The sequence below is a fragment of the Mauremys mutica genome, chromosome 18 (genome assembly GCF_020497125.1).
Source record: "Mauremys mutica isolate MM-2020 ecotype Southern chromosome 18, ASM2049712v1, whole genome shotgun sequence".
Taxonomy (NCBI): Eukaryota; Metazoa; Chordata; order Testudines; family Geoemydidae; genus Mauremys; species Mauremys mutica.
Window position 1 is genome coordinate 25693764 of NC_059089.1, and position 25987 is coordinate 25719750.

The 25987-nt window shown below is 43.0% G+C and overlaps 2 protein-coding genes across 4 annotated transcripts in view; one reads left to right on the forward strand and one right to left on the reverse strand.

The window, feature by feature from the left end:
- The window catches only part of LOC123352434 (spermatid perinuclear RNA binding protein), an 86037-nt gene extending 70612 nt beyond the window's left edge, over nucleotides 1-15425 (reverse strand). The window contains exon 1 of the mRNA XM_044992541.1: nucleotides 15332-15425. The gene's annotated coding sequence lies outside the window, so the exon portion shown is untranslated. The remainder of the gene's footprint in view (nucleotides 1-15331) is intronic.
- A 226-nt stretch (nucleotides 15426-15651) lies between these two features.
- The window catches only part of CRB2 (crumbs cell polarity complex component 2), a 134429-nt gene continuing 124093 nt past the window's right edge, over nucleotides 15652-25987 (forward strand). For 2 of the 3 annotated variants that reach the window (XM_044992530.1, XM_044992529.1), the window contains exons 1-2: nucleotides 15652-15788; nucleotides 17161-17264. The gene's annotated coding sequence lies outside the window, so the exon portion shown is untranslated. Of the gene's footprint in view, nucleotides 15789-16163; nucleotides 16280-17160; nucleotides 17265-25987 lie in introns of those variants that run through there. The other variant, XM_044992531.1, reaches the window with a different exon arrangement.

Below are 25987 nucleotides of genomic sequence, written 5' to 3' on the forward strand. Positions count from 1 at the left end.
ATACTCAGTGCTCAAAGAGCCGTTAGCACTTTCCACCCCCCATTGCTATCCCTTTCTCCCTTGTGCCTGTGATCCTAGCTACCCCATCTTTCTGCCTTTGTGCTGGAGCAGGTACCTGCAAGCTGTGTTCCTGTGCTGCAGTGCTCACCAGCTGCAGTGACACACTGACAAGGAAAATCCTTGACAGTTTCACGCTGCTGCAGACTCAAAGCAATGCAGTGCAGCCCAGAGAGCCAAACCACGAACCCCGCAGGAATTTTTCCTGCTCTATCTCCCATTCCCTATGCAGCAGTGAGGACAAGTGGGCTCCTACAATCCCATGGTGAATTTAGAAAGGTCATTACTGTGAGAAAGAGACTGAACAAACTGACCTTAATTGCTCCTGCTATTCTCTTCTATGTAAATGTTTAAGTGAACTCAGTAAAGGCCTTTTGTACCATAAAAGCCCCTAGATTTCTGATCTGTCTCGAGATTCAAAACTGAGAAGGAAACTCATGATTTTTATTTTTTTGGCATGTTCTCCAATTGCTATTCCAATCTCCTAACACAAAGGCTTCACTAGCACACAGAAAGTCACCTCTCCTTAACCCAGGAGTTATTCCAAACATTCTTAACACAACAGGAGCAAAATGGAAACAGAAAAGGAGAGAATACATCAAATCCCAGAGCTCCTATCCACTCAGCCTAAAATTCAATCAGCTACGTATGCTATGCACGATAGTCGCTACTGTACTTCGCAATAGATTGTGTGTGGAGGGTGGGGGTGAAGATGAAAAACCCTTTGAGCTAAAGTGCACCTGCTAAGCTAGCAATAATGCTAACTACTGTATTTTAAAACATTGGTGTTCAATTCAGATACAGAGGAACTCGATCTTCCAGTCTGAGAATCATGCTCTAATGTGAGTGTAATATATTTAGGACCAACCAACCATTATGTTTAAAAATAGAAGTAAGGAGCTAGTTGATCTCTACCACCAAATGGACCAATGTTACCACAATGATTAGAGGGACCGTTCTGTGAAAAGTGACCAATAACAGCATCATGGAGTTCCATGTCCATTTTTTCCTTGGCAAAAATACTGCCAGGAGGAGCCAGCCAGAGACTTCAGCTGTCAGGAGCAGCAGCGCTCAAGACCGGGACCTCTGGACATTCAGAGAACTTTCTGCAGTTTTGAGTGGACTCTCTCTGCCCTATTCTGATTGGCTGTTTGCTCCAACTCTCCCTTCCCTCCTCTCCCTTGGACTCACTCCCCACCTGTCTCGCTTGTCCCCTGCCCCATCAGCTCCTTAGCTGATCCCCCTTCCTAACTAACCCCACAAAAAAATAAAGTCCTGGAACGAACCTGATGTTTTCTTCCATCACACTGTTCACACTACTCGTGTTATCCCCCTTCCCCTACCTGGTGTCTGTTTTGTCTCTTTAAATTGTAAGCTCTTTGGGGCAGGGATTATCTGCTACTCTGTGTTTGTGCAGTGCCTGTCACAACAGGGCTTCCCTTTCTTAGCTGGTCCTTAGGCACTACTGTAATAAACATGATGTCTAATAACAATAATATGCAAGTTACAGCAAAAGTAGGTGACCTTCCAATCCATTCAGGAAAGCATCTGCAGTTGCCATTCCAAGGCAGACAGGATGGAGCAGTTCTCCGCAGAAAAAGGTGTCGTACAACTTGACTGCTCTGCAAGCAACATATAACGAATAACTGCCAACTCACTGGGAGCTGCCAGCTCTATTGTGTAGTTGCACGAAGACCTCACCATCTGCCCAAAGTCAGCCAGGTAGATGCTCCCGCTAACTACATGAGGTCTCATTGCCTGGGCCCTATGTGTTCTTCCCACAGGCACCTTCACCGAACCACTGAAATACATGTCAAAGCCGCTGAAACCACTGAACAAATAAGCTTGAAGTCTCTTTCTAACTTTTATAGCAGAGGATTCAAGACCACCAAGATCTTTATGTTCTGCCTCCATACTGGTGCAAAGGTTCTATGGATGTTCACAGAGAACGACAGAGCTGAAGTACCGCTGAGGAGGGAGCAGCATTCTGGACTGTGCTATCATATGGTCCCCACTGCAGCCTCTCACTGGAGGTGGAATGCTGTTACGACACTGCAGATGATGCTAACGCCAGACTCCTAAAAAGCAGATTCTCTGAAGCATCTCGACGGGGACCGAGATGGAGGCACACTGCAGCACAACTGTACTGAAGCAGCAGATCAATTCATAATGTGGCGCCAATATAACATTTACACCAATTCCATATTAAGTATTCTAAATTACTGCACACGTACAATGTTTGAACCGGACAGTTTAAATTGCAGCATGGAGCGTTTCCACTTTTAGGAATCTACTCTAGTAGTGCACAGTAATAGTTATGGTCCCATGGGTGGTTTGTAATAAGCCCCATTGGTGAGAGGGTTTTGTTACTCTGCTGTCTTCATTTGTTTCATGCTGAAACTTGGCATGAAGTACAGATTCCAGGCCTGCTGTAAAAAGTTAAATAAAATCAGTTTGCTTGTTTTTTGAGAGAGGCAAAAAGTGAAGTCCCAGTTTCAAGTTCTTCAATGTTCTTAAAAAAGGAAAGAAATGCTGGCAAAATATACCCCCCCCAGGGACAGTGACCTTTGGGATAGTTCTAACCTGCAGAGCAATCCTAGAGGTCCAGTGGCATACTATCAAGCACATATAATCAACAATGTAAATCACAATCCGATACCAAAGCTATCAGAGACCAAGCGATCAGAGCTGCACTTTGTAAACTGTTTTGTTTAAAAGCAGATCTGTATTTTGCTTCCTTTTACTTGCTTGGTACTAAAGACCATATCCGTAAAGACAGAGTTCGGTTAAGACTTCATTTGCTTGTGACGCTTATTCCTCACCACACAGCCTAATCCCCTGGAATGTGGAGACTGGTTAATAGAGGGAAATGACTGAGCTCCCAAAGAGGTGAAGGAACAGGCTGCAGGAACCAAACCAACATAAAAAGTGACAATTCTATATCCATGCAGGTATGATTGATGATAAAGAACAATTGGGGAGGAGGGGGAGCCAAACAGCATATCACTTTATTTTTCTGGCTGTCATCATCAACTCATGATGGGCCTCAGCTGCCCATCTTAAAACAGATACAAGGATACTTGCTCTTTATAAATTGCTTTGAGATCTACAAATAGAAGTACCAAGTACAATTATTATCGGCCATTTCAGATAAAATGGGTATGTAAGGAAAAGAGTGTTACAGAGAAACAATCACTGCAAGCAAAGTTATTCCTGTGCAGGGAGTTTTTCCAAAGTGTTCAAGGAGGTGACAACAGTTGTAACAGGAATCAAGAGTCTAAAGCCACATTCAGATGTTGCAAAATATTTTGGCTGCTGCCAATATGGAGTGGTATCAAATGTATTCATGAAGCAACCAAGAGCAGCACCAAGTTTTTCCAGAATTCAATTTGATCTAAAAACTAAACTCAATTTAAAATAGCCCAGCTACAGGAGGACTGACTTGCCTTCAGGGTGGGAGTCACAATTCTTTCTTGAAGGAGGGATAGCTCAGTGGTTTGAGCATTGGCCTGCTAAACCCAGGGTTGAGAGTTCAATCCTTGAGGGGGCCACCTAGGGATCTGGGGCAAAAATCAGTACTTGGTCCTGCTAGTGGAGGCAGGGGGCTGGACTCAATGACCTTTCAAGGTCCCTTCCAGTTCTAGGAGATAGGTATATCTCCTATTATTATTATTTCTTTATGATGATTTAGACAACCATGTTTCCTCCTCAGCATCCCACCTATCTGCTGAAGATGAGGTGGTGCATGCAGATGTGGATTCAAAGCAAACCGAGCTACTCTATGAGGCCATGTTATTGGAAACAGCCAACTTGATCCTGACCCCAAAAAGTACAGAAGCTAACTGCTTTGCCTTTTTCTTGTATTTAGAGCAGTGGTTCTCCATCTGCAGCCCGCGGGCCACTTGTGGCCCAATCAGCACAGAGCTGCAGCCCATGTGACATCCTCAGGGCCACACAGGTAGTACTGGATGCGGCCCACAATGGGAAATAGGTTGAGAACCACTGATTTAGAGTCAGAGAGTTTGAGGCCAGAAGGGACCACCAGGTCATCCAGTCTGACCTGTATCACCGGCCATTAAATACCACCCAGCATCTGCACACCAAGACTAACAACCCGAATTAGACCAAATATTAAAGCCCTCCGGAGAATAAGCCATTATATTTATTTGGTTTACTCTCTTTTCTAGGGTGCTCATCACCACACTCATCCAAGCACATTTAATGCTAATTTTAGCCTAATACCTGTGTGCTATAGGAAAATATTCCATCACCTTTCATTTTACGGGGCAAAATGAAGCTTGGAGAAATTAAGTCATATAGCAAGTCAGAGACACAGCCTGGAACCCAGGTCTCCCCATCTGTTGCCCTATAGCTTAACCACAAGAGCATTCCCATAGGAGTAAGACGGCTGTTTAAGGCTTCTTTCCTTTTAAACCAGATCAGGGTCTCCCTTGTCACCTTAACTGGGAGATGGAGGTCACCTATACAGTGTTTGTTTTTATTTCTGACTTTAGGATAAATGCCTATGACCTAGCTTGGATGTCACAAAGTACTGCTACCTAAAGTAGTAAGTAATGACGACTGCCAAGTTGTACCACACCTATACACAGAGATACACCTCAGCCACTTTAAAGCCATTAGCTGAACCATTTGGCTAACTCTGAGAAACAAGCTAAGTCACTATCTGATCAGACACCTGGCCAGCCCAACTAAGAAGCCAAAAAACTCCCACCCTATTTGTTAAGTTCAATTTTCTACACTTCCAATCAGGAGATCACATAGGAGCTGCTTATTCAGGTTCTTGTAGCTGCATCAAAAAGTACAAGCCAACTGAAAGATGCATGCTGCTGAAAAAAAAAAGCATCCTGTATAAAAGTCAGGGGGATTGTTGGATTTTTGTGTGTGTTGTTGCTTTTCATTCTGTTTATTAAGAACTGCTATTAGGGAAAGGAAGAGGAAAGCAGACACAAAACTTAAACCCAGATTCATTAAATCTGTCTCTCCACAAAATGGCTTCAGCAGAATTTTAAGATTATGATGCTAAAATAGCCAGGGACCTACCTTCCTGTTTGAGATCCACTCTTTCCCTAGCCATCTTGCTGCATCTGCAAACCACAGAGGGATTTGAGCTGTAGCTTCTTCAATTTAAGAAAGAGGAGCTGCTGGTGCAACTCACTTTATGATGGACCTGAACTCTGGCGTTTAAAACCACCCCATGGTCCAATATTGACATTTGGGTCACAGTGCACCCAGTTTCTGGCAAAGTAAGGGTTAACTGACACTAGGATTTGTGGCTGTGGTGGTTTTTCCTCCTATATCTCCTAGTTTTGGGGAGGGGCAGCTACTATATAATTTGCATTCCTATAATTGTATTTCTAATTTACCGTAAAGGCACAAAACCCTGGACACACAAATTTCTGATGCTTTTAACTAACATCTAAATACATAAAAATCTATAGTGGCCACCGAAGCAGCTTCCTAGCTTCCACTTGTACAATCCAAAAAGCTGGGAATGCACTTATTGATGGTGTTCAAAAGCCAGCCTGGCTCCAGGCTGCACAACCACCACAGAATTTACTACACAATTAGCTATGTTGCACAGCCAAAGGAAAAGCAAGATTACTCAACACAAAAGAAACGCCAGTTCAGCAACAGGTGCAGGCGTCTGCAACTGGGAACAAGTAACGATGTACATTCCTCTGGACAAGTGGCCTTCCCACCCTTCTTTACATTCAGTAAATAAAGTAGGATGGCCATCTCCACACCAGATTCAGCATCTAGTAAACAACTACGAGAACATTATGTAGCTTCATCACATCAGAGCCAAAAAAACTAGCTGTGCAGGATGTCTTTCATAATTCTCTCCACTCCCCTTCACCAGCATGCTGGAATGAAGTTGGAGAGGCACTACATTCCATTCCCCATCACTGCCAGTGCCACATTGAGGACCAGGTAATTAGCTACCTGTTAATCAGTGTTATTTAAATTTGAGTCCAAGGGTCAACTAAATGACAACATGCACTTTGAGATCACCTGATGAAAAAAGTGCTATACAAGAGCTAAGAATTCTTATTAGTTTTTAAGTTGACACATGAACATCCAAGGCCCAATTCTGCTCTGTGTCTGCATGAGTGAGGGTAACTTGGGTAAGGGTTACAGAGTTTGGCTCTATATTCTAGCTCCACATACTACAGTATAATAAAAACTAGGTTCACGCCTAATACAGGAAACTGCCAAAGAACAGGACTTTAAAGACTTCTACAGTTACATTTTCACATGCTTTTTCTTTTTAAATAGAAACAAACATGCCCTTCCCTCTGCCCACTCATTCATGTTGTCTTGGATACTCTTTTTCCATCTATCCAGACAGCACCCGCTTGAACAGGTGATACCTTTAGTTCATCTGTCCAGGTAAATGGACAATGAAAAGATAATTTGCATCAAGTTTAAATGCTGTTCCCTTTGTGTGCAAAGTCATCTGCAATGTTAGTATATTCACGTACTTCGACAATGTGCAACTGAATGCAACATCTTGGCCCACACTATCTTACTGGGTTTTGTACTCTGTGTCTTTCTACATAAGAAACCATGTAAGATCTTTTGCTTGGATGTCACATTTACTGAAAGGGTTAAATAAATTACACAGGCAGCAATGATTAAGAAAAACCACACCAGCAATAAAAATTCCGCAGGTGCAGAACTTCTACACCACCTTGTCGATCTAGAAAAACCTGGGGATTTATTACAACCTGCTACAGAATTCTCTCACTTTTCAAGTGGAGATGGCCCATGAAATGTCACAGAATTCTAGTGGCTCTGATTTTATTATTGGTGTAATCAACTGTACAGCTTGGAAATTAATACAATGAGCAATGCCTCTGTATGTGATGCTCTCTCTATGCCTCAGGTAAGGCTAAAGTCACAGCAAGGCTCAACAGTCAGATCACTGGTGGACACTCAAGTTTACCAAATAAAACAAAAAACTGAAATTGTTCCTAGTGAATGTCCTGGCTCTCCCCCCGCCCCAAATATCGCAAGAATTAGAGAATTAAAGACCATCTTCGATCAACTTGTGCATCTCTCTTGCCATTGCAGTACACTGTCAGTTTCTCAGTATATGAAGTCACTTACTGTTATGTCAAATTAGGTTAACTTAAAATAATTATTTCACTCCTTTCAGTATTAACCACTTCAGGAAGTTTAACAATCTAAACGCCAATTATTTTCCAAGATTTTTCAAACCCACTTAATATTGCAATAAAAGCCTATTTAAAATAAATGCAAAATAAAAACTTGCAACCACAATATTAAATTTACAGTAATACCCAGGTATGTCCCAATTTTGTTTGATTTTTTAAACATACAATTTAAAGTAGTTTTTCCCCCTATTTAGATGATGCATGCAGGAGAAAGTCACTGTAAGAAAAGCTTGGTACTACTGGCATACAAACCTCAAGCCAGACAAATTAGAGTCTAGTAAAGCAGCATATAATTTACATTTTGTTATGTCAATCACAAGCAGCATCTTGAGGCTCTTTACGACTAGTACACCAAACCACAACATAAAAAATGTTTTAAATCATCCCCTACAGAGAGAATAGCTAACTGTCAACTATTCAAGGGATTTCCCTAAATGAACAAGCAACTAGATACTTAGAATTAACCCTCTTCAATATCAGTATTTTGAACACACATTTACTGCCTATTTCCTCAATCAATTACAGAAACTGTACCATAAAAACTGACTTTGCATAGCTACAAGAAAGTCAAACTGGAAGATTAAGACACAGATTGTAATAATCCATGATCTTTATTACCTTGAGCAATCAATCAGCAGATGACCAAGTGGCCCAGTAGTCTGGCAGCCCAGCATTGGCATATGGGACAGCTATACACGGGATCAGACTCAGAATTCCTGCTCTCTTGCTAGCAGAGCCAGGGGCTGAGAGAATCAGAGCAGAAGCTCATAAGGGACAAACAGAATAGCCTGTACCATGCACGCGCACACACACACACTTTTCCTTAGATCTCTTAACTAAGCACTGAGGCTGGTGGTAGCACTGATGTTCTAGGCAGGGTAAAACAACAGCATCACACCTACTTTTCCATTCTCACTCCCACCACTGCTGCCACTGATGGGAGATTAAAAGAAAACTCACCATAGATGCACTGCAAAGCAAAAAAGTAAACACCAGGCAGTAGAGTTGGATGGAACAGGGTCTAGACTTCTCTCAGCCCCCTTTTGTTCTAGGATGATTGGTAGAGCCCTGCATTTCTGCAGATATCTGCAAATTTCCACACCCGCGGTTGCCAATATCCATGGACCATTTTTGCAGATTCCAGATCAGACGTGGATACAAATTTTGTATCCGTGCAGGGGTCTAATGATTGGGAGCAGAAGACAAAGAATGCAACATTAAGATAGTTCAGCTACAAAATAAAGTCAGGAAATGCAAAGGTCAAAGAACATATAATCTATGTTAATTTGACCAGGTTGCACATATGTAGTAATTCCTGTGCCGGCTTTTGAGAATGGTAGTGATGGAAGACGGGTGTTTGTGGTGGATTAGTCTTGTTTTGGTTAAAGGGACTGTGGCGGTGCACCCCATAAGGCTTCATGGAAATATGCTTATGAATGTATATGACATAACTGGAATTTGTTTTATGCTACATATGCCATGTAACATCTCTGTAAAGGTTATGATCTACTGAATCTATTCATCCTATTTGTATGCATCATTGTTGTATTCGAAGTTATGAATATTGGCTGTGTACTTGCTTGATTTTTAAGTAGCCTTAGGCTATGGCTACACTTGCACTTCAAAGCGCTGCTTTGAAGCGCTAAACGTAGTCAAAGCGCCAACGCTGGGAAAGAGCTCTCCCAGCGCTGTCCGTACTCCACCTCCCTGTGGGGAATAACGTACAGCGCTGGGAGCCGCGCTCCCAGCGCTGGGGCTTTGACCACACTGGCGCTTTGCAGCGCCGCAATTTGCAGCGCTGGAGAGGGTGTGTTTTCACACCCTGCTGCAGCGCTGCAAATTTGCAAGTGTAGCCATGGCCTTAGTAAAGCATTTGGTTAGCTTCTTGAGAAAGGAATGTGCAAATTAAGAGCCCAATCAAGAAACACTTAAAGGACAATGAATCTTGGAAGGCTCCAATCCACATAAGAAGTCTACCTGAGGACGCTCAGGGTAGCATATAAACAATGGCTGCTGCCTGTAAAGACTGAGTCATGCATGGACATATGACTTGCCCATGGGACTCCCAAACTCCATCTTGGAGCTGGACTTTGCATAGGAGAGAGAAGGGGGTCTCCACCCACAAGAGAAAGTCTTTTTAAACCCCTAGGAGACCCCTCCATTTTGTCTTCAACTGACTCAAGAGATAGCCTCTTCACCCCCAAGGATACCTGAAAGAAACTGGAACAAAGGACAGTAACTACAGGGGGTGTGAGTGATTGCTGGACCCAGACTAGAAGGAGACTAGTCTGTAAAAGGAAGCTTACTGGAACACCACAGAGGGTGAGATTTTGTCTGTATTCAGTATCAGAGGGGTAGCTGTGTTAGTCTGGATCTGTAAAAGCAGCAGAGTCCTGTGGCACCTTATAGACTAACAGATGTATTGGAACATGAGCTTTCGTGTGTAGACATAGCCTAAGTACTGGTTCCTACAACATTTCTGATATTTGCATTTTTTCCTGGTATTTTAAACTACAAGTGCAATTTTAATGTTGCATTAAAACAGTATTTTTGCCTCTAACTTCTTTCCTGCTGCATACGAAGCCTAAAATTGGCCTTTTTTGCTAACCTCCCTCAGCTTAAACCATGAGTTTGCAGTATTGTCTTCTATCACCTCTTGGTCTGTCAGCATTACCGCTTTCAAGGTATGTGCCACCTCCCATGTACGTGTTCATTTCAGATTATTTTCCCCCAAACTGTTATTTGCTGCCAGTGTTTCTAACCTCCCTCAAATTCCTTTGTATTTATCCTCATTTGTGTTCAACTCCGCCCAGTTCAGTATCATTTGCAAACTTTATTAGCTGAGTCTGCTCGCTCTTCTATATAGTTAAAAAAACATAATACACCTCTACCTCAATATAACGCTGTCCTCGGGAGCCAAAAAAATCTTACCGCATTATAGGTGAAACCGTGTTATATCAAACTTGCTTTGATCCACCGGACTGCGCAACCCCCCCCTTCCCCCCGGAGCACTGCTTTACCGCGTTATATCCGAATTCGTGTTATATCGGGGTAGAGGTGTAAGACCAGAGATCACTGCAACACACTACTAAACATCTGCATTCAATCTGATATTGTACCTTATGTTTAGGTACATTGGTCACTTTTCAGTACATGAGATGGTGCTTATTCCAAGATGATTTGAACTAATTTTAGAGACAATTTTGAGAAACACTATCAGGGGCTTTTCTATAATCTATGTATTAAATCCCTCACTGCATCCACCAAATGCCTACGAATTCTTACTGAAACACCTCCAGTGCAGGCAATGGGACTATTTGCATCAAGTTACACCTCTACCCAGATATAACACGACCCAATATAACACAAATTTGGATATAATGCAATGCTCGGGGGGGGGAGGGGGGAGGGCTGCGCACTCCAGCGGATCAAAGCAAGTTCGATATAACGTGGTTTCACCTATAACCCAGTAAGATATTTTGGCTCCCGAGGACAACGTTATATCGGGGTAGAGGTGTTTAGCATGAGCAAGTTTTGCAGGACTGAGTCCTAATTCTGTAATTCTATCCAGAGCCAACAAGTTTATCTCCAGACATCTATTTATAAATCCGCTACTGCTAGTTGTTCATTTTCCCTCAGTATTTGCTCTGTTACTTTAAAGGTGAATAGGAGTTAACGTAAAGGCTGGTAACTACCAGGATCTCTCCCTTTCCCTTTTTCAAAGATCAGTACTGCATTTGCTCTTCTCCAGTCTTTATACATTTTTAGTAACATATCAGTGGTACAGTAAGTTTGCTAATTCCCTTAATAAGCTTCACTATACCTTACCCACAGCTTTTTTCATAAATCCCTCCTCACTGCCTATGTTTTCCTTAGTTTTCTTGTTGAAGACAGATTTTAAAGAGAGTAGCACAGCCAGTTTTGAGCCATTCATTTAACCCCCTTCATTCACAAGGGACCCTACTTTCTCTCCTTTTCATGTTAAGGCACTGGATGGTTTGTTGATTTTGGCGGGGGGGGGGGGAAGGAGTATGAGAGCATGGATTGTGCTGCATGCACAGTCTCCCCTACACAAGCTGTCCCAGACGCAGCATAAAGAAGAGCACCACTCACAACCACCTGCCCGAAGCTGGGCCCACGGTCAGAACACAACAGACAGGGAGAATATCCACCACAGTGAAGACATGGCTGTGCTAAACATCTTAACAGATGCCTTGCTGAGCATGCTCACAAGTGACATTTCACTTGCTTATAACTTGTTAACCAAACAGGGCATTGCCCCTCCTCCAGTCATGAACACGCTCTTCTAAGAGCTCCATTTACATGCCAAGTCTCAAAGTTCATCTGCTACCAAAGCAACATGGAAAAAAGTGTGGCTTTTATTTTATTATTATTCTGCAATGAGGTTTTCAGACTTGCACAGTACAACATGGCTGAACAAGCTTCCCTCAAACTCCCAAAAAGGATTCCCCTTTCAGTCGAGAGCAAGCGTACAAAATCTCAGTCCTCCAGGAGACCTCTGCAGAATTTTAGGAATGAGGGGTTTTGAACCGAAACAGTTTAGCAGCCTTAACTGGCTCAAGGCCTGCTTTGCCTAGAATTTACTTTCAAACCCCTGTGTATAACCAGAACTTCCTCTTTCAAATGGGTCCTCAAAGCTCAACCTCTTCATTGAAGCTCACACCCACCTGAGCCATACCAGTGAAACTGCTGTTCCCTGCTCTTTATTTAAAAATGGCATTCCAAGACAGAGCCTTCCTTTAGGTCTCCCTGTAATTATGTATGTGCATTTAGAGAATATGCTCCCTGTGTTTTTCTTGTACAGTGACAATCACATTACCAGTATTTTAATAATAATGATCATTACAGTACCTCCAAGTAGGTGCATGTACAGTAGTATACAAAAAAAAAGGGGGGTGAGGGGGTGAGAAAATTAGTAATGAAAACAAAAACAATTATACCAAGGATGCTAAGACAGCACCACACACTACACTAAGAGTGGCAAGATTGTTAGGAGCGGACAACAGAACGCACCAAAATCTTGCCAGTGCCAATCACAACCGGCACGATCTCTCCCCCACTCCCGCCACACCAGAATGGAGTAAAAGCAAGAGACTGGAAAGTTCCAGACAGAAATAGTGATGACATTGCCTAGAACTTTCAGAGGTGAGTCCAACTTCCTAAGAACCACCAAGAAATCAGTGGGAGCTAGAAATGGCCCAGACAGGCTGTCATGTATTTCCTATTTCTCCGCACTGGCAACCAGCCACAAGGTCCCATCACTTACAGTCAGTCCTTGACTGCATACAAGGCCTGGAGCCTTTTCAATGCTTGCAAAGGCCCTTTGCTTTTCAGAGAACAGATTGTAGCATCACCCACACAAGGTATTATTGTAATGTCCGAAAAAGATCTACGTAGAGATACTAACGCTTCCCCCTCCAGCCTACAAAAAAGCAATTCCAAGTTTTTTAAGGCTCTTCTTCCCAAGACACACAACTAGCCAGCTTCTTCACACCCTTCTTCCACTCTCTTCTCAATAGATACTAAGACCTCATGCCTCCACCATCACTTCCTTTGGGTCCTTCTTAAAGTGTCACCACTATTAGCTTAAAAAAAATCACTTCACTAACAATCATTTCTTTACCAACGTTACAAGGACCTTACATTATTCAGTACTTTTACAAATGCTATGTGGGTCACTATTTGTGTTTTGCTTACTTTTTGCATTTTACTCAGTTTGGACAATGAATTTAAAAAAATCAATTAAATCTGTTTCACTTTCATTCTAACTGCACAAGATTTCACTCTTTAATTGCGCAAGATTCTAATCATTGCTCAATCACAGCTGTTTTCATTGGAATTATTTTTTAATTGTGTAAACATTTTTATTGGTTTGGGGACTTAAAATAGCTTGTTTTAACAAAACGTAAACGATGAGTCAAATTTAAGCTAACAGTGTTGCTTCAAATATATACTTCTTCCAAGAGACCAAGAAATCCCCCTGGTCTCTATCCCAGCACTGTTACAGACAATTTAAATACATATGGAACTAACCAGACATGCATGAAACTTCATGTAGATTTTTCTTACATGATATCCTGTAGCCTTACCTGGTCTATCTATATTGTAAGCTCTTTGGAGTAACACCATTTTTTCTTAACGTCCATAGCGCACTTTCAATGCTACGTAAATAAATAATCAGACATGCTAGTGGATAACGTAATTTCTGATTTTAATTGCAAATTCAAGTTTTGCTCTAGTCAGCATCCCTCCACTGATTCCCCAGCTATCTTTCATTGCAGTTCCCCCATCTCCACTGAAATCAGTGGGTTAATGATTAATACCCAGTACAGACCAAATCCAGAAAGAAAAGAGATGCAAAACTATCACAGGAATCAAAGGCACCTAGACACAGCACAGAGCGTTCACAAGTCACAGGAAAGCGTGAACATTTCATTTTTAAAAATAAGGTAGGCTAGCAGACAATACAATGCACCACACCAACTAAGCTGTAGCAAAGTTCTGATCACAAGCCCTTAATTCTGTCAACCAAGAATATATATAAGAATGGCCATACTAGGTCAGACCAAAGGTCCATCTAGCCCAGTATCCTGTCTTCTGACAGTAGCCAATGCCAGGTACCCCAGAAGGAATTAACAAAACAGGTAATTTTATGACAATTTCTCCCTGTTTTAAAGTACCACGCTTCCACATAAAGGAGCTCCCTTGTCTCTCTGGGCTGAAAGGTCCTTTTATTATTCTCTACAGAGGCAATATTGCAGCTAAACATATTCACCTCCATGCCCAACAGACCAACCCAAGTGACACTAGGCACAAACTGAGAATGACACTTTCATAATGGCCTAACCACTAGCTAACATTCCTGCTCAGGCCAAGTGCACACCTGCTCCGTGCACAATGCAGGGCAGGGAGATTTAGCACCAGGACAGCTTCCTGTGCCTAGACACCTGCACTAGGACCCTAAGGGAGAGAGTTTTCACAACCAGCCGTGCAAAGTCAGGTGCACAATGAACCCCCCCAAACAAAAATCCCAAATGACACCACAAAAAAATGAAGAAACCGATTAGAAAAAAATCACTTTGCCAATCATGTGCTGCCCCAGCAGCGCCAGCCCCCCATTCGCTGTCTGCATCGGCAGCCTCCCTGATGCCCCCAGTGGCTGTCCCCATGCAAGAACATCCCCTTGTTCACAGTCCCAGAAAGGGCCCCTGTATGCATCCACACTGTGCCTCAAAGAGTAGCCCCCCAACCCGTGCACCGCACCCCCCCATTCGCACACTCCCAGCTCCCCAACCTCCATCCCTGTCTCCAGCTTCTCCACACCCCCTGCACACAGCATCCAGCAGCCCCCCCGTTGGGCGCTGTCTATGAACCCAGCCCGCCTGCAGCCCCCAGGTTCTCACAGTCCCATGCATCATGCCCCTATTTTCTCCACCCCCTTCCGCTGAGCCCCATCCCACCTACCGGTGCACCCTGCCGGCGTGTCCCCATATGCACCCCGCCGCCCCCCATTGCCTCCCACGCACCTCCCCCCGCCGCCCGTGCACCCCGCCCCACACTGCCCCACACGCACCTCCCCCCGCCGGCCGTGCACCCCGCCCCCCACTGCCCCACACGCACCTCCCCCCGCCGGCCGTGCACCCCGCCCCCCTCTGCCCTCCACGGACCTCCCCCCGCCGCCCGTGCACCCCGCCCCCCACTGCCCCACACGCACCTCCCCCCGCCGGCCGTGCACCCCGCCCCCCACTGCCCCCCACGCACCTCCCCCCGCCGCCCGTGCACCCCGCCCCCCATTGCCCCACACGCACCTCCCCCCGCCGGCCGTGCACCCCGCCCCCCACTGCCCCACACGCACCTCCCCCCGCCGCCCGTGCACCGCCCCATCCCCCATCCGTGCACCTCCCCCCTCCCAATACCCCACGCACCTCCCCCCCCCCCAGTGCCGCGTCCTGCCCTTGCCCGCTGCTCGCAGTGGGAGGGGCGGCGGCCGGTCGCCGGTCCCCGCCCCCCAGGGGTGTCTCCGATGGAGGCCCCCGGCCCCGACGCCCCCTCACCCCGCTCTCTGCCGCCGCCAGTGCTGCCCCCGGCCCGGTCCCGGCTCCGTCCCCCAGTCCAGCGCCTCCGGCTCCGCAGCAGCGAGCGGGGCTCCGGCACGTGACAACGCCCCGCGCCCCCATAGGCTGGAGCTGCCGGGCAACGCGAGCCCGCCCCCTCTCTGCACCTGAGAGAGCGCCTTACGCCAACCACGTAGGGATGCCAGCCCCACAACGCAAACTACTTAACAGCCGCCTCCTCGCCAGGCGAATGCCGCCTTGAAAAGTTGTCGTAAAGTCCTCTAGCTCCGAGAAGCAGGTTCCTTACCTGAGACCATCGCTCCTTGCGTGAACGGCGTAACCTCGCCTGCCGCCTGTCCCTGAGGATTTACGGAGATTCCGTAATTCTGCCGGTTAGGGAAGGCCGAGGCCGCACCTGAGACTGTTCCTTACGTAAAATCCGTATCTTCTCAAAGAGGTCAGTGTCTCTTACGGACTTTCCGTAAGGCTCCCGGCACTGGTGCCGCACCTGAGGGTGCTTTTCTTATGCAAGCTCGCTAGCCGCCGCTAGCGTAGGTGATGCTGTGGTGCTTGCGCAACTTTCGTACCAGAGTTGGTGGAATCCCCTCCGCCCTTCCCTTGAGGGTGGGGAGGGAGTCAGGGGCTGAGGTGAGGGGCAGGTGTGCTGGGGTGGGGGAAGCCAGGGGCGGCAGGTGGGGGTGGGGCTAGGGGACAGGTGTGGAGGTAGGTGGGAGCAGGGGGTTCTTCATCCTCACCTCAGAGCCAGGGAGCTGCTACCACTCCCCTTCCCCAGCAGGAGGCAGAGCAAGCCCCCTTCACCTCCCCCCGAGGCATTATTGTCACCAAGTGAGCAAAAAACATGAGCCTGGCTTTAAAAAAGTACAAAATTCATCAACAAACAACTATAAACGTTGGATTCTTCTCATTTGCTTTCTGTTTCCTGAGCAGGTAAGGGGCATATTTTCCAGCTTTTCCTCACAAACACAAGGGTTAATTATCAGAGGGGTAGCCGTGTTAGTCTGGATCTGTAAAAGCAGCAAAGAGTCCTGTGGCACCTTATAGACTAACAGACGTATTGGAGCATGAGCTTTCGTGGGTGAATACCCACTTCTTCGGATGCATCTGCATCTTGCATCTGACGAAGTGGGTATTCACCTACGAAAGCTCATGCTCCAATACTTCTGTTGGTCTATAAGGTGCCACAGGACTCTTTGCTGCTTTTACAAGGGTTAATGACCTTCTGTCTCCCTTAATTAAAGCTGAGATTCATCCATAATCACTTGACTGCTAGAGCTGCAACTTTAAGGAAAAAAACCCAAATCACCAGACTCACGGTAAACACGGGAACCTAACCAATACAAAGTCACACTATTGTGCACCAGGCCCATTATGCAGTTGTCTGTGTACAAGCAATATTTTATAGACCGTTACATTTAAACATAGAGAGGTGAAGGGGCTTATCCAAAGCCACACAGTGAGTCAGTGGCAGAGTGAAAAATAAAACTCCCATCCCTCTGCTCCAATAACATGCTGCCTTTCTATGATTTATACCCAATAGATAAATCAATATCAAGTAAGAAAAGTATGTAGATTCAGGAGAGAGGCAACACTTCCAGATAAATCCTTCAGCAATTACTCATACACAGATTTCTAGATCAGGTCGTCTCTAGGCTGTATTTACCCTCATAAGGCTTTATAAGACTTTAGCATTCATTGATCTCCAGTTCTTTCATTGGAATTCAAGACAAACCCCAGCATTCTCTTATTCAAGTCAACCTCTAGCTTTCCTGTAATAGTTCTTCCTAACCCAGGTCATCTGTCCATTCTAGAACTTCAGGTACAGAATGAACACTTGGGAGTTACCATGATCACTTCAGATGTAGAGCATCTCAATCAAATAACACTGATGTGTCCTTGAAGCTCTGCAAAAACTGTAAGTGTGGGTTATTTTGGGTGCCTGTTTGATGGAAACCTTAGGTTTTTGCTTCAGTGGGATTACCATAGGTTTACCCCTAAAACATGAGGCAACCTTAGCCAATATTTTCAAATGAGTGCCTAAAGTTAAGTTCATAAACCTGTAATTTGGTACCTAAGTAAGATTTTTCTGAAGATGTAGGAACATCAGTAAGTGGAAATTGACAGCACCAACTTTCAGGTGCTTACGTGTCTACACACCCAATTTTCAAGATGTTAGCCCATGGTAATAAACTATACTTGGTAAAAATTAAAGGTGACCATTTCTGGGATGGAAGGCATGAATAGCCAGTCTGCACAGCATACCACACCACATGGGATGAGGAGATATTTGACTGAGAAGGACAATGTTTTACAGTAGATACGTGGAGCCCTTGGGCCCTAATCCTGAAAATATTTACAGGTGTGCTTAATTTTATGCATTGTGAACAGTGGAAATAGTCACAGTGTGTAAAGTTAACCGTGGGTATAAGTCTTTGCAGAAGTGGGATCTAAACCATCATCCAAGCTTTATAGTTGGTTATACCTTTACAAGTCACCTCACGTTTCTGCCGTGTAAACTGGGGACAACATTAGAATATGTGTGGCTTAAAAGAAAAGTAATTACAAGAAATCTTTACCATTGCTTTAAAGTCTGGAGTGAAGATTTTCAAAGCAGTGAAAAATGTCTGGCTAAAGTCCCTGTATTGCTTTAAAAAATTCAGCCTCTGACTTTTCTAATTCTGTTTTGAGAAGGTACAAGAAAATTGTTGCTAGAAAATCAAGGACTGGTCCAAGGACTTGGTGTGAAGAGATTATATTTTATTTGAAATTGATGATTGCAGATGAAGACGCAGCAGAAACTGAGACCAGGGAAAGGATATTGGAGGAGATAATGGAATGGAAGGGACAGCAAAAAGAGGGTGGAGTGAGTGCACAGAGGAGCAAAAAATATAGCAAAGAAAGAAAAATCTGCAGGAGACCGTCAATGTGTTTTAGAAAGTGGAGCTTTCACAGAGGTCGGAAAGAGAGATTTTCAGCTAGGGTCTGAATTATATGTTTTTGAAATCTCACATTTTTCTGTTGAGTTGCTCTCCCTTGGGCTAGAGCTTTGCCAAGGGCAAAAGTATTGAGGAGAGGGGATTGATGGATTATTTTAGAATACAGGGGATTGCAAGAGCTTTGGTGCTGCAGTACAAGGTTATAAATGTAACAAGGGAAAGAACATCTGAGCTCTGAAAGAAGCCATTTAACATCTTTCTTTAGGGATCTGTGGGGGAAAAGGAAGAAAGTTGCATTTACAGGTATAAAGACATTCCAGTGGTGAGGATCTGAGTTACACTGCAAGGAGTATTGTCATTAATGAGGGGCTATCATCTTGATACACGTTGAAAGATATAAACTTAACTATTTTATTGAGGTTGTGTAGTAGCATAATAGAGATTTTCTTGTATATGGGTGGCTATACTGGAAGCCATATGCATGCATCTCTGGGCAGAATTTATCCCCAGAGTATCTCATAGGTAGGGCCTGAACCTGATTTCCTTGTGCACTCAAAAATCAGGGAATTGTGGGTGCTCAATAATAATACTTCTATAATGCTTTCCATGTTCAAAGCACTGTACAGACAATTAATCCTCCCAACACACTGGTGAGGTAAGTATTATTATTCCCATTGTACAGATGGTGAAACTGAGACAGAAAGGTGAAATGATTTGCCAAAGGCCATACCCAGAATAAGTAGCATAGCTAAGGATAGGCTCTCAACTCTGTGCTCATAACACCAGACCTCACTGTATACAAGGATGGGACATAGGTAATATGGACAGAATAAGAACTGTGATGTCCTTGGAGTAACTGAAATTTCACTAAATAAAGTCTGAAATGTACCCGTGGCACGGACACAACCAAATCTGAAGTGTAGCTATTACCTCTGAAGAAATAGAGTATATGAATTTAGTTTTGAACTTGGATTTGAATTGAAAAGGATAATGGACTTCCAAAATAGATATGTTTGTGGAAACGTAAACATTCTAAAGGGGGAAGGGGAATCCAATTAACTTCTTCTGAGTATGCTGTTGTGCCTTGTTCTATCTGTTTCTATCTCTTGGATTGTCAAATCCTCAAGGAAGGGAGTGTCTGTTTTTTAAATTACTTAGGTTTTGTACTGCAACAAGTATGTAATTAAATCTAACCAATTATAACTAAGAGTAACACACAAATCTAAGATCCTAATGCAGGGAGAGAGGATCAAAGAAATAGTCTCAGGAGATTTTGGATGCGTACACAGATGTATTCTGAACAAGTGTATGTGTCTGTCTGAAGTTACAGCAACACAGGAATATTTCACGACATGTTTTTTTAGGAGTAACCAAGCGCAAAGAATATTTTAGAAGTCCTAGGAAATGAGGCAGATATCATAAACAAAAACAACATTAATGAACACATCTAGTGACCATATCAGATTTGAAGTTATCCTTGGAACATGTTTAAAAGTAGTGGTTCAGAAGTGGTAATTAAACACACACACGCTCATTCACACAAAAGTTAACATTAAATGGAAATTTAAATAAGTTGATTGGAACCAACTGCTACCTGGGGTGTGTGCAGAGGGGAACAATTCGAAATGGGGCCTTTTCAGGAAGATTATAAAGCCCGTGCCTAACTTTAAGCATGTGAGTAGTCCAGTAGACCTCACAAGGACCAGGAAATAACAGAAAGATAGAGGAACGGAAAAAGGGCTTTGTTACATGCCATCTTGCTAAATTCATGCTCCCAATTTAGGAAAATACGTAAGCATCTGCCTAACTTTAAGCATATGAATAGTCCCACTGACATTCCATAAATTTAAATCGGACTACTCGTATGGTTAAAGTAAGGCACGTGCTTAAATACCTTCCTGAACTGGAGCCTGGAATTAGAAAGATGGTAAGCCAAGTGCTCATATGCAAATACAAATATCTTGGAAGAATATTTCAGTAAGGCATGACAAATCTACCTGTCTTTAATGACACAATCAACAAAAAGTTGGTTGCAATAACAACACACTAGAAAATAATTTCTGAGGCAACTTTTCCAACTTACTACTCTTTTAAGTTATAGAAAAGTAGAACAAGATAAGTTTGGAGAAAGAAGTCACTAAGAAACCAAAGGGGAGGATGAAAGCAAATGGGGACAGAAAAAGAATGTAGAAAGTACGTGAGTCAGATGTCTCCAGGCTTTATATAGAAAAGCCCCACAGAGAGCAGAAGGTGAAAAGTCACTAACTACAAGATTTGAAATAAAGGATTACAATATAAGCAGTCACAGAGAGCAGGAGAATAAGTGGAGGGTGGATGAAAGCTGCATTCAGGAAGAGAGAATATTAAAAAAAAAAAATCAGATGGACGGTCACCCCACAGAGTAGTAGAAACCAAAGGGACTGAAAATACAATTGCAAAATTATACTTAACAACAAAAAGAAGAAGAAAAGGTGGGGGAGAAGGAAAAATATAGAAGGAAACATTTTATCATTGGGGTCATTGGGGAAGAGGAAGCAGTGAGGATTCAGCAAATAAAGTTGGATTGAACTTTCTCTTCATATCAGTAGCTGTGTTCTTTCTAGACGGCATAGAAAGAGGAGTCACAAACCGTAGAAAATGCAGAAGAGATGGAAGGGTTTTGAAATATCCACTACTTATGTTTACAACATTGCCCCACTAGAGCACTGCTTGTGTATCATAGAAGTCACTGTATATAACTCCTTTTACGGTCATACTGTTTTGTTGGGGCACATTTTCAAGCAATCATTCCTGAGAAATTAGATAACTTTCTATTAACAAATCTCAATTAGTCAACAAACTCACAAGTGCCACTAACTGTGGGGAATCTATCCCCATCCACTTATATTTTCTACAAGGACTTGTCATGCTGGATGAAATGTCCTGTGAATGGATACTTCTCAAAGTCTGAAGTGCACTGCTTTTGACCATTTAGAATATTGCTTCTTATTATCACTTTTCTAAAGATGGACAAACAAAGGCCTGGTCTACCCCTTAAATTTAGGTGGAGGTAGTAAAAATTCACATTGGGGGTTAGGTTGGCATAGCTATGTTGCTAAGGGGTGTGGATTTTTCATACCCCTGAGAGACAACTCCATCAACCTAATTTTTTTTCTGGCATGATGTGATCTGCTGAAGTGCTCTTGCACAAGTCCCTAATTTTGAGGGTCTTGAGTGCTCGTGGAAGGGTGTTTTCAACACAGAGAAGCTGTAAATCTGGACTTCAGTTTCCCAGGTGCTTGACCAGTCTGAACTTCAGGGCTTGGTACTAAACACACTGGTTCACTCAGAATTTTTGCTTGAGTGGGTGATTGTCAGGTTAGTTTGTTCATAGTTTATTATTTATATAACACCAAAAAGTGTACAACCCTGGGTGCTCTACAGAATAAGTGCAAAGACAACATGTTGAAGTTATAAGCCATTCTCCATTCCATCCGAAAAAAGCAATCTGGATTTAGCATGGAAAGTCTAAGACACCCTAGCTACAGCAGTGCTGCCAGGCTTGTCTTTGTTATAACCTAGTTTCATCCCACTCTACCACCTGTTTGCCACTATCAAAAATAAATGTGGTGTGCTCAGCAACTAGGGGAGAAATGTTGTGCTGAATATTTGCTTAATCAGATACCTGGTTTTTTCCCAGGTCTGTGTATCTTAAGGATTCTTCTTCTCCTCTTCTATTTTGGAACTAGATTTTTAAAAAATATGAATATCCTATTGTGTGCCATGCTTGTTCATAGAAGGGCAGCATCATGACTCTGGGGTACATACACTGCTGTAAAAAATGATTGCAGAGGACTCTGTTAATGGAGATGCCGTGTATTATTAGCCATCATTCCCTCAAAGACTGATGATACTGATTCTTGTTAGTACTCTTCAGTCTCTCCTGGCTCAAGTCAACAGATACTATTAATGAAAAGCCCAGAGTTCACTCACAAGATATTAGCAAACATTACCCATGTCCTGTTGGTGAACATGCCAAGCCATCTCTCTGCATACCAGCTTTGTCAGTCCCCATCCACACCTGTCAAGGTGCTCTTACAAATCTGCATAGTAACATGAAACAAGGAAGGGTTTCCACAGCTGAAAGAGTTGAAAACTGAAGACACTATCAAACTATTAACCTTCAATGAGAATCTAACTGAAATTAATAGTAAGGACAGGATGCTGATGGGCCACCTGGCATTTCTAAATCCTTAACGTCCCTAAGTTTTAATTTGGAAAAACAGAGCCCTGATGTACCAGCAGGCCTTTACTGTTCCTCTCTTCTTGTTGAGGGAAGCTTCTAGAGTTTTCTCTTCACCTATGGCACCCTAGCAGGACTTAGGACGTTAATGTTAGGAGTTGTAGGGCATCTGTACTACTCAGCCTGTCTGTGCAGAGAAAAGCAATAGCAAGAAGATTCTGCATTGGCATATAGATCTGGTGAGCCTGAGGCTGCAGGTTCCTCCACAGTGTTTTGTAGGTACTTGCTTTAGTCAGTCAGGATTCTCATAATTGAGTAATGGTATTAAGCTTCTCATGACTGATCCCTTGTCCACAACTCCCTTTTACCCATTTGAATACTTTTCTAAACAGGGCAGGGGAGAATAGTACTTTATCGCTCTACTGTAAATGTCCAGAAAATGCCTGGACTGTATGGATAAGCATTTGGATTGTTTATGAGCACTGTCTTGAGCCTCTGTAAGTGTATTAAATTGTAATGCACAATTTTCAGTAAATGGGTTGATTGTTTTAATTATGGAAACCCTAAATAATTTACATTTGTGGACAGCAGTCAACCGATTTATCTTGACAGTGGTGTAAATCAACATGGTCAGTGTTTACTGAACTAACAAGAGAAGAGATAATGAATTAAACCGGAAACCTGGCCATCCTTTGTATCATGTGGACAGGACACAACGTATGTCAATATGGGGAGGTTTGTGCATATGGCAAGTAGGCAAATACCTTTGGGAATATTTATGTCCTTATTAAAGGACAGATTGTATAGTCAAGGGGCTATTTTTCTGAGGAGGGATGCAAGTAGGGCAGAGAAGGAAAGAGTGGAGAATTGTGTGTGTGTGTGTATGGAGGGGGGGGTCATCAGGATCCCACAGTGAAGTGGTCCACTAGCCTTTCTTCTCTGCTTTGAAGTTTAGGGTTGAAATGCTGTCATCATTCCAAAGGGAAAACAACTTGGGTGGTCTCTTTATTGCTAACTTATGGCATAACTTAACAGGACTGGGCCTCTTTTCAAAAGAGACCCTGGAATAGAAGGGGTTTTCCAGGTCAAGGCTGAAAGCAAAATATCCCCTATAACATGAGCCTCTGTACTGCACCCATATTTTTCTAAATTATTTGGCTCATCTTTAATGTTTATGCTGCTTTCTAAAATAAACCCAGCTTCCCTCCCTCCGGGTGTTGAATTTAACATCAATAATTAGTGGGCTTTTTCATCTCTAAATGTTAATTTCTTTGTTTTCAATCTGTTTCTAGTATAAAAAGTTTTTATTTTCACTGATTTTTTTTTCATTAATTTTTAAACCTCATGTCCCTTTCCTCCATCCCATGTACATTTCATTTTGTACAGGTTTGCTCCTTTTTTGATAGAAGCAAGGGGTGAGTGTTAATCAGTGACCCTGAAACCTGGAATCCTAGCTAAGGGCTGAGTGGTGGTAGCTGGCATTATAGTCATAGTAGAGAAGTCCTTTTGCGCAGATCTGTTTTCATCAGTGGGAAGTGGAGAGATGTCAGGGGACCCATTAAAAAACAAACAAAAAAAACAAAAAAAAAACCTTATACCTTTCAGGGTTGGCCCCTACATTTTTAACTTTTTTTTTTTGGATGGTCTATTCAGATTTTGAAGGCAAACATACATATTAAACCTCAAAGTTCTAAACAGAAATAGAAATTCTTATGCAATTTTGCAATGTATGCATATTTTATGCATATTTTGCCATGTGCATAATATAATGTGTGTGAACATAGAAATGCCTTTCTCTGCTCTTTGCTACATGCTTTTGGCTGCTAGAATCCCCTTTCCTCATTAGTTGTGCAGGAGGGTTTTTATTAACCAGTTGAATAATTCCTATTCAACTGCATTGTTATCCTCTCTTGCTTGTATAATTATCATAGCTGCAGCTTAGCAGTTCCGCCTCCTGTGCCCTCTGGTATCTCCTGATGTGCAGCTTTAACTTAACAAATAAATGTAAAAAGCATATTAAATACGAATGATGAGAGAGGTATGATTTTTTATTTATCCTGCTTACTATTTGATGACCTAAATGTTTTCAGCTCCTCTAATTACTTATTTAAGACCTATTGATTTCTCAGGTTTCTGCTCGGAGGCCTTGCGGAATTCTCTGTCACACAAATAGCATTATAGCTGCCTGCAAATTAAGGCAAGCAGACAGAATGCTGTAGCATTGCAATAACCAGGCAGAAGGCTTATTTTAACCCAAGTTCCATGTGAAATATTTATGTACTGATTTAAATACTAAAGAGCTGATATCCACACAGCAGTGAAAATAAAACTGTATCTCATCCAGCAGCTGCATCTTAGACCTGGAACTTCCCCAGCTAATCCCCCTGCCCTAAGATGTTCTTCAGGCATTCATCTTGGTGGCCTAGAGGGTTAGTGTTCTGTGCAAAGGACAGAGGTTTGAGTCCTAGTGCCAGTCTCTTGCTCCCCAGATTTGAATGCTGATTACCTTGAACAAGATGGGTAGTTCTTTTGATGTCCGTGGGATTATTCATGTGACTAAAGTTAAATATGTTCGTAAGTGTTTGTAGAATTTGGGGCTTAAGTAGTGAATGTCTTAGAAGTGGTGCAAAGGTGCTTCCCACATTTCCGGGATAACTGCACGCATTGTGGCTATCAAGGTTTGATGTGAAAGTAAAAGTCATAATGTATGGTGCTGTTTTGCTGACCATTGAGCTGTATACTGGACAGAGGTGCTAATACAAATATTCATTATAATTTTCCTAGGGCTTCACTCAGCATCTATGCATATTGCTTTGCTAAGGGTACATCTACACAGCAGCTGATTGTCCTTCGGAGCTGAAAATTACACAAGATCACATCTTCTGAGGAAGTTTCAGGGAAGCCACATATTCGTATATGTGGTGATTGGAACAGGCAACTGGATGTCTAGATTACAGTATTCCAGTCTCAACTCTGTTATTTATTTTTGGTGAGTGACCTTGGTTAAGTCACCTGACTCTTCTGTTTCTCAGTTCATCCTGTCTATAAAAGGGGGATAATAATACCGATCTTACGGAGAGTTTGTGAGGCTTACTTAATTAACGTTTGTAAAACCTCTTTTGGCTAATGGATGCTAAAACAGTCCAAATTATCACTGGGAAGGAGCAATAGTCTGTTTCTGTAGCTTCAAGATTTCAGTGCTGTTGGAGCAAACCATACTCCACATCAAACCAGTTTTTTGTTCGTTTGTTTTTTTGTTTGCTGTTTTTTGTGTGTGTGTGTGTTTAAGATCAGCCTTCCTTTTTAGTTCATTTTCCCTTTCAGGCAAGAATGTTTGCTTAGAGCGTGTTGGAAATGCCTGGTGTTTTGATAGCACCCATTAAATGATGAGGTGTTTCATCCTTCTTTTTCTAGTAAAAATCCAGGAAATTTCTTCTAAGATTCTGCAGAGGTTCCTTTTCATCTCTGATCAGAAACTCA